Source organism: Rhinatrema bivittatum, chromosome 2 (assembly GCF_901001135.1).
Source record: "Rhinatrema bivittatum chromosome 2, aRhiBiv1.1, whole genome shotgun sequence".
Lineage (NCBI taxonomy): Eukaryota > Metazoa > Chordata > Amphibia > Gymnophiona > Rhinatrematidae > Rhinatrema > Rhinatrema bivittatum.
The window spans coordinates 679028885-679037517 of record NC_042616.1 but is presented as its reverse complement, the minus strand read 5'-3'; positions in this window follow the sequence as shown (position 1 = coordinate 679037517).

Sequence of the window (8633 nt, the reverse complement as noted above, 5' to 3'; positions counted from 1 at the left end):
ACAAGAAGTAGAGAGATAGTGGATGCCCTTCAAAGGGATCTGCTCAAAATGAAACCCATGAGGAAGGCTGTGATACATAACTTAGTGCTCACTAATGGGGATAATGTCTCTAATACGCATGTATTACCCCCCATACGCATGTATTATCACCCATATGCATGTAAGAGACCTCGGGGTAATTCTCAACAATCGCCTAAACCTAAAGAAAATGGTCAACACCACAACCAAAGACTGCTTCTACAGACTCCAGGTTCTAAAATGACTCAAACCACTCCTATTTTTCTACGACTTCAGGACAGTTCTCCAATCCTTGCTATTTGCTAAAATTGACTACTGCAGCACCCTCCTCCTAGGCCTCCCGAAATCTACCACCAAGCCACTGCAGATGATATAGAACGCCGCAGCAAGATTGCTGACCAACACTAACCGTGGAGAACACATCTCACCCATCCTCAGAAACCTACATTGGTTACCAGTTAATTTCAGAATCCTGCACAAATCAATCACCTTAATACACAAATCCATCCACAACCAACTTCAACTCGACCTCGAAATCCCCTTCAAACTCCATTCCTCCAACAGACCAACTAGAGAAATTCACAAAGATACCCTGCAATTTCCCCCAACTAAAGCCACATGCCTCACCTCAACCAAAGACCGAGCTTTCTCGACAGCAGGCCCATCTATCTGGAATAACATCCCCTCGGACCTCAGATTGGAACCCTGCCTCTTAACATTTAGGAAAAAACTCAAGACGTGGCTCTTCCGCCAAGCCTTCTCAGATCCCCCAGATACACACTAGTTTGTCCTCACTCTCTGCCTGAACGATGGACCTATCCTCTGCCTGAACAATGGATTCTGGTACTTCTAAGCACATTATGCTTTAACCTGTTTTCTCCATTGTATTATATTTATAATTACTGCCGGCTTTAACCTCTCTTTCCAGCTGATTAAGCTTCAAAGTTCATACCCCTTGTTGAATGTAACTTTGCCTCTTCCACTTCATTTGTTTATTTACTTTAGTTGTCGCTCCAGTTTTTTACCCTGTTCGATGTAAACCGATCCGATATGGTTTTACTATGAAGGTCGGTATAGAAAAATGTTAAATAAATAAATAAATAAATAAATAATATCTGAGTAGGTGCCCAACTGAGCACCAATGTGTTGTGGGAGTGGACCCTTGACCGGAGCAAGAGGAGATGATGACTGCCGAGGAGGTCTTCTCAGTGGGACTCATCTCCAGAAAGTGGCGTGGATGAAGAGGAGGACTACTGGGCTGGTTCCGATGATTCGGCTGGACGACCCCCCCGAGGAGCGGGTGACCTATGGACGCGAAGGAACCCCCAAGGAGTGGTTACTCAGAGTGTCCACCCAGCCAAATGTGAATGAACCTTCACAGGAGGCCGCTGGGAGTCGAGGCAGAAGATCTGAAGCTGGAAGCGAAGAGATGAAGCGAAGATACCATCCACTGGGCAGGACAGACAGCCACCAGGAGCAGATGAAGATGAAGCAGGAACAAGCCGGGGATCCAGATGAGGCACTGCTGCAGGGGAAGAGACAGCGCTGGATGTAGAGGCAGAGAGGAATAAAGACACCAACCACAGCACGACACTGGAGTAGGCACGGCCCGAGAGCAACAGGGGAACTATTGCAAAGGCAATTTGCTATTGCCTAGTTGAGGTTTAAATACCTCTGTCAGCTGACGTCCTTTTTCGGCCCTGATCAAGATTTCCCGCGCTTGTCCCTTTAAGGGGGCGGGGCCTCCCGCACTCGCGTCTAGGGAGAGCCCCACTGAAGGGAGAAGGACGGCATTGCTGGCCATGCGGCAGGCTGCAGGAGGCCTTCCGCGGCTTGGGGCACGTTGGGCAGGACCGCGGCGACTGGGGGCAGCGGCGGCGGAGGTAAGGGACCCGTGGGCTGCAACACAATGATCATTAGACGGTATGGTTCATCTTGCAAATAGAATACAGAGAAGGCACACAAAGAACCGAATTTTGAATTTCAAAAATATGGACTTTGTCAAAATGGGAACATACCTGGAGGAAGAGCTAGAAGACTGGTAGAAAATGAGTGAGGTGAAACAACAATGGGCCAAATTAAAAGGAGGTATTACAAAGGCAACATGGAAGAAAGGATTGCCAAAGAGGTAAAGCAAAGTGACAAAACATTTTTTAGATATATCAAAGAAAGAAGGAAGGCCTGAAGTGGTATAATGAAATTGAAACATGACAAGGAGCAATGTGTAGAGAGAGAGACAAAGAAATGGCAGAAATGTTAAACAAATATTTCAGTTTGGTTTTTACTAAAGAAGACCCTGAAGAACAACCATTGCTGGTTGACAAGATCATCGATGGGGTGGGTAGATGCAACTCCATCACAGAAAAGAATCTCTGGGAAGAGCTAGGAAAACTGAAAGTGGACAAATCCATGGGGCCGAATGAGGTACATTCCAGAATACTACAGGAGTCCAGAGATGTGCTGACGGGTTCATTGAAAGACTGTTCAAAAGATCCCTGGAAATGGGAGTAGTACTGCAAGATTGGAGAAGAGCAGTTGTGGTAGCAGAGTGGAGGTTGGAAACTACAGGCCGGTTAGCCTCACCTCAGTGGTGGGAAAATTAATGGAATTTCTCCTAAAAGAAAGGATTGTGAACTATCTACAATCTGATAGGCTGCTGGACCCAAGGCAGCATGGTTTCACCAGGGGAAGGTCATGACAAACAATTCTGATTGATTAAAGATTTTATTATTTGGGTGACGAGAGAATTGGATCAGGTGAAGCGCACTTGATGTGATTTACTTGGGCTTTCAGCATTGCTTTCACTTTTGTCCCACATACGAGGCTAGTGAACAAAGTGAGAAGCTTGGGAGTGGGTGCCAAGGTGGTGAAATGGATTACAAATTGGTTGAGTGACAGGAGACAAAGGGATAGATTTTAAAAGGTGCATGTTCGCGTCCATGCGTGCACAGTTCCTGGCGCAAGCAAATAGACACGCAGATTTTATAACATGCGCGCACCATTGGCCATGCGCACATGCATGCTGAATTTTAAAATCCACACTTGCATATGTGGGCGGCGCATGAAAGGGGGGAATTTTAGTAAGTTATGCATGGTGATGCAATTGGGCCTTCCCCCGTTTTCTCCCAGTCCGCTCCAATAAAGGAGTGGATTGGGAGGGAACTTGCCTAAACTCCCTCCCTCTTTCCCTCTCCTCCCCACCTCCTAAACTCATCCCAGCAACTTACAGGTTTTTTAACTACTTACTGCTCCTGTGGAGCAGAAGTAGTTTGCACGCTGGCTGATTGACGGCGCGCGCTTCTAACATGGTAGGAGCAATGGACAGCCGGCACCATCTTAGAAAAAGGTGTGGGCCATCTATTGCTCCTTCCATGTGACAGGGACTGACCAATGGCACCGGTAGCCCCTGTCACATTGTAAGGGCAAAGGGCACCTGTGTCATTTTGATTCGTGGTAGGCCCGATGGCCTGAGAGGGAAACATCGCTCGTGGGACCCCGCTGGACCACCAGGGCTTTTAGTAAGTCTTGGGGAGGGATCAGGATGGTGGTGGTGGTGGGGCGGGGGGGGGGGGGGTTGTAATAAAGTAAAATTGAAGGGTTGGGGTGTTTTTTTCCGATTGAGTTTTTTTTTCAGTTCGTTTTCCCGGTTCGTTTTCCCGATTCGTACCACTGAAAAACGACTCGCGGGAAAACAAAATTTCCCACGAAGCGACCGAACCGAACTGACATGGAAAAACGAAGCTCATCTCTAAAGGCAATAGCTAAAGCTGGAAGAATGCTGGACAGTATATAGACAGGAATAACCAGTAAGAAAAAGGAGATGGTGAAGCCAGAATACTGGTCCTTGATGAGGCCTCACCTTGAGTACTGTGTTCAGTACCAGTGCCCGTATTTGAAAAAGGATAGAGACAGGATGGAGGTGGTCCAAAGAAGAGTGACCAAAATGGTGTGTGGTCAGCATTGGAAGACTTATGAGGAGAGGCTGAAGGATCTGAATATGTATACCCTGGAAGAAAGAAAGTGCAGGGGAGATATGATGCATACCTTCAGATACCTGAAAGGTTTTAATGATGCACAATCATTAAACCTTTTCTGTCAGAAAGAAATCAATAGAACTAGAGATCAGAAAATGAAATTCCAGGGAGGAACACTGAGAACCAACATCAGAAAATATTTCTTCATGGAGAGGGGGATGGATGCCTGGAATGCCCTTCCAGAGGAGATAGTGAAGACAAAAACAACGAAAGAATTTCAACATAGCATAGGATAAACCCCTTGGATCCCTAAAGTCTAGAGCAGTGGTTCTCAACCTTTTTTTCTGTCATGTCAGATCTTGAGTGTGTGACTCATTGCACACTACATTTAACAGCTATATTTAAAAAAAACAAAAAACCCTAGATATTTATTGTTGAAAATAATGCAGGAGAAAGATAAAATATTCTTTAAACTTTAATAACTGCTTATAAAATATTATTAATTTTTTTCACAAAAATGTTAATCTTTGCTTACTGTATCAGTAAGAAATTTGGGACTGATATCACATGCAGCACATAGTTTTTCGAAACAGACAAACTCTCATGCATTTCATTGTCAACCTCAGAAAGTTCTGACCTCTTCTGGAGTTTATACAAAGCAGAGAAAGGAACTTTCCCCTTTCAACACACCATACAATATATTCATATTCTGGTTTCCCCTCAGTAATAGTACTTCAAAATCTCTTCCCTGCCAGCCACTTTGTAAACATGAGAACATAAGAAATTGCCATGCTGGGTCAGACCAAGGGTCCATCAAGCCCAGCATCCTGTTTCCAACAGTGGCCAATCCAGGCCATAAGAACCTGGCAAGCACCCAAAAACTAAGAAGATCCCATGCTACTGATGTAATTAATAGCAGTGGCTATTCCCTAAGTAAACTTAATTAATAGCAGGTAATGGACTTCTTCTCCAAGAACTTATCCAAACCTTTTTTGAACCCAGCTACACTAACTGCACTAACCACATCCTCTGGCAACAAATTCCAGTGAAATAACATGAAAACCTGCTAAAAAGACATTTAGAAATTATATAGCATACCAACCATACTATGAGTACTAGCACCCAGGACTTGAACAGCAACAACCTTACCTATGAAAAAGCAAGACTGCAAATATAGAACACAGTACACTTACTATTGGAAAAACAAAGAAAGCCATGCTGCTCTGGATTCCTACACAGAATCTACATCCTAGTTAGCAGAATCCCTCCCCTCTGACAAACATGCAGTATGCAGACTGATTCTTATCTAATATAGAATAAAAGACCATAAATTATAAACAAGCATACAGAGAAAAACTGAAACGCCAAGAAGTTGGGAAAGGGGGGGGGGGGGGGCAGGATACAGCATGCCTGCAACATTTCTGGCTTGGATTGGTGGCAGTGATTGCCAGGGTTGAGGGAAAAGCAGCAACAGGGAGCAGTAATGAGGAATTTTAAGTCCCAGCTCCTTACTCTGCACTCTCCTCAAGCGGCAAGCACGTGTGGCTGTCATAGAAAGCATAGGCTTGCTAGGTCAAATGTTTGGTGACACGCCTTCCACTCCTTGGTGACACACCAGTGTGTCCCGACACACTGGTTGAGAACCACTGGTCTAGAGGATGGACATGAAGAAAAGAGTGCACTTACTGTGGATTTCCAAGAGGTAAGAAAACGTGTTGGAAAAGAACTTGGAGCAAATCTTTGTGTCTTTCATCATTTAGTGGTTGCATTTTATTGCCCTTAGAACAGTCTGAACACCAGTAAAATTGTCCAGAATCAGTGCTTGGGAAAAAATAACTGTTCTTTTTGCCACAGAGAAATAGGGACATTCTCACATTTGTCATATTTCTGAACAATACAAAGACATTTTGGATGGGTTATGGGAAAGGTTAAGGATATAGTGTTTCTCTCATTATAATATCACCCAAATCTGTCCCTTCCTTTCTGAGCACACAACCCAAACCCTTACTCTTATAACCTCCCACTTATTCTACTGCAATCAGCTCCTCATGTTTTCAACAGAATTTACTTAATCTACCTGAATGTATTTCACCATGAGCTATTAATGAAACGGCATGAGCTAATACATGATTAACTGTAGCATCATCTATCTCCAGTTGGTTCAAAATTCAATTGCATAACTTATCTTGCTCCAGTGTTATTATATCCATGTAATCCCTCTTATAAAGTCACTAAGTTGGTTCTCTATGTTTCTGCATTCAGTTCAAATTTCTCCTACTTACCCACTAGTGCCTTCAGTTTTCATCTCCTCTCTTATCTCCCCTATCTCCCTCTTCATGTACTCCGTTCATTGGGCAAGCTGCTCTTATCTAGGCCATTCTCGCACATTGCCTGCTTCCAGTTTAGTGCTTTCCATCTTGCTGCGTCATATGCTTGGAATAGCCTTTCTGAGTTGCATTATGCTCCCTGTGTAGCCATATTCAAATTTTTTCTAAAATCCTATCTTTTTGAGAATGCTTTCAAATCCTAAATCCTAACTTTTCCTGATTTTAGCCTTCTTGATTTTAAACTTAGTTTTTTGTTTTTTTTTTATAACACATACATTTCCTGGAATGGATTATTTGTCTTGTCTGTGTATCATGACTGGGTTGTAAGCTCCACAGAGTGAATGCATCTGTACATGTGCATCGGTACATTACTACACACATCTAATAGCACTATTGAAATGGCAAATAAAAGTTGTAGTACTAGTAAGTGTCATGTCTACCTATCTATTTTGTTGGTTTCTTTTAACCAATTGATTTGAATTATGTGAATGAAAGGGTGTATGTAACCAGCCCTTACCATATTAGGGCAAATTTAATTAAATTCCATTTTATTAGTCATTCCATTTTAATACTTCCTTATCTTTGTCCATCATTCCTAATTCTTAAATATCAAGGAGGTAATTTTCAAAGGAGTTACACATATAAATGTAACACAATATCGGAGCTATTTTCAAAAGTAATTTACTTGAGTAATGTACACTTATGAGTAAATCCTATAGATAATTCAATGGCATATTTTGCAGCAATTTTCAAAAGCCCACTTACTCGAGTAAAATGCATTTACACATGTAAAACCCAGTTTTACGCATGTAAATGTTTTTCAAAAACAGGCTCCAAGCCTAGAAGAACATCTTTCCATAAAATCAGTCTTCTAGCCTGCTAGATTCTTCCTGCATGTCACAGAATCTGTCATATTACCATCCTAGCTATAACAGTATATTTTGTTGTGAAATATTTGTGAATATTAGTAATATGGGTGGACTTGGGCTGGTAGAGAATGCTATGGAAAGCAGAGCATTGTAGAATCAAATAGTCATTTTAGTAGCAGTAAAAGCAGAGACATACAAAATAAAATATGATTGGTGGATTTAGAGATTTTGGTAATGCAAATCTTTTCAAATTGTCCTTCAAGGGGCAGTATTGTATCTCTTTCATTACATATGAATAAATTCTGCACTCTAATGAGTCTAACCTGATCTGGAGAAAACCTGCAATTCAAATGTTTTTGTCGTAAGAGAAAGAGAGTTTAGAGTAATGGATTATGAACCAGGGAAACCAGCGTTCAAATCCTGCTTCTCCTATTAATAAGCCTTGTGACCCTGGGCACATCACTTTGTCTCCTGTTACCTCTGGTGTCCACTTAGATTGTAAACTCTATGAGATGGGTGATTATTGTACCTTGAGCCTTACTTGGAAAAGGTGGGCTAAAATTCACATTTCCCTTCCCTTGTCCTGTCATACAGATGCATATCATTTCAGTTAATATTTAAACTACTAAGAAAGGTTTGCGTGAAACTGGAGCAAGCTAACAAACATAACTGTAAATAAAACAAGATTTTATATTTGTGTGTTCCACTATGCAGGACAGACAGACTGGTGAAGTTATACTTCCCATTCTAGGTTTGCAGAACTAAAACAAACAACAACAGCAACAAAAAATAAAATCCCAGGAAGGTGGGGATTTGGTGAGAGCAATGGCAATTTGAAGTATTTAATGCCACTATTACTTGAAATAAAATCAGCCACCGTAAGCAAGAGTTCTAGCATTGCAATGCTTTAATGAAACCCCACTTCAAATAAATATTTTTAATTGGGAATCATCCCAAACGCAAAAACCTCACTTTCTAGCAAACACAGACCTATTATGTTAATTGGTATGGCCCCTGTGCAACCCCAGGGTGTATTTGAAGTAGGTAGTTGTTATTCTGACCAGAGTTTCCAACCACACTCATTTTGCTAAATTGCATTTCTGAAAGGGAGAAACCTGATCTGCTGCAAGTGTTACTAATTCTACAGCAACCTATTTTTTTTCCACAGATCAAAAACCTAAACCACTTTCTACTTTCAAAAATAATATATTTCTGTAAAATATATGGATTGTTTAAATAACTATTTTTTTATGATTAGGAGTTCTTGGTAAAGAATATATTTATTGTTAATTATACTACTAAAATTTGCAATCCTTAACAATTGATTTTGAAACTGTAGCATCTACCTAATATTAACCCCCTTGGAGCTCTAATGATCTATATAAGTATCCTGGGAATTCTCTGAATGCTCTGGTGACCCATGTGCAAGGAAAAGAAGAATACCC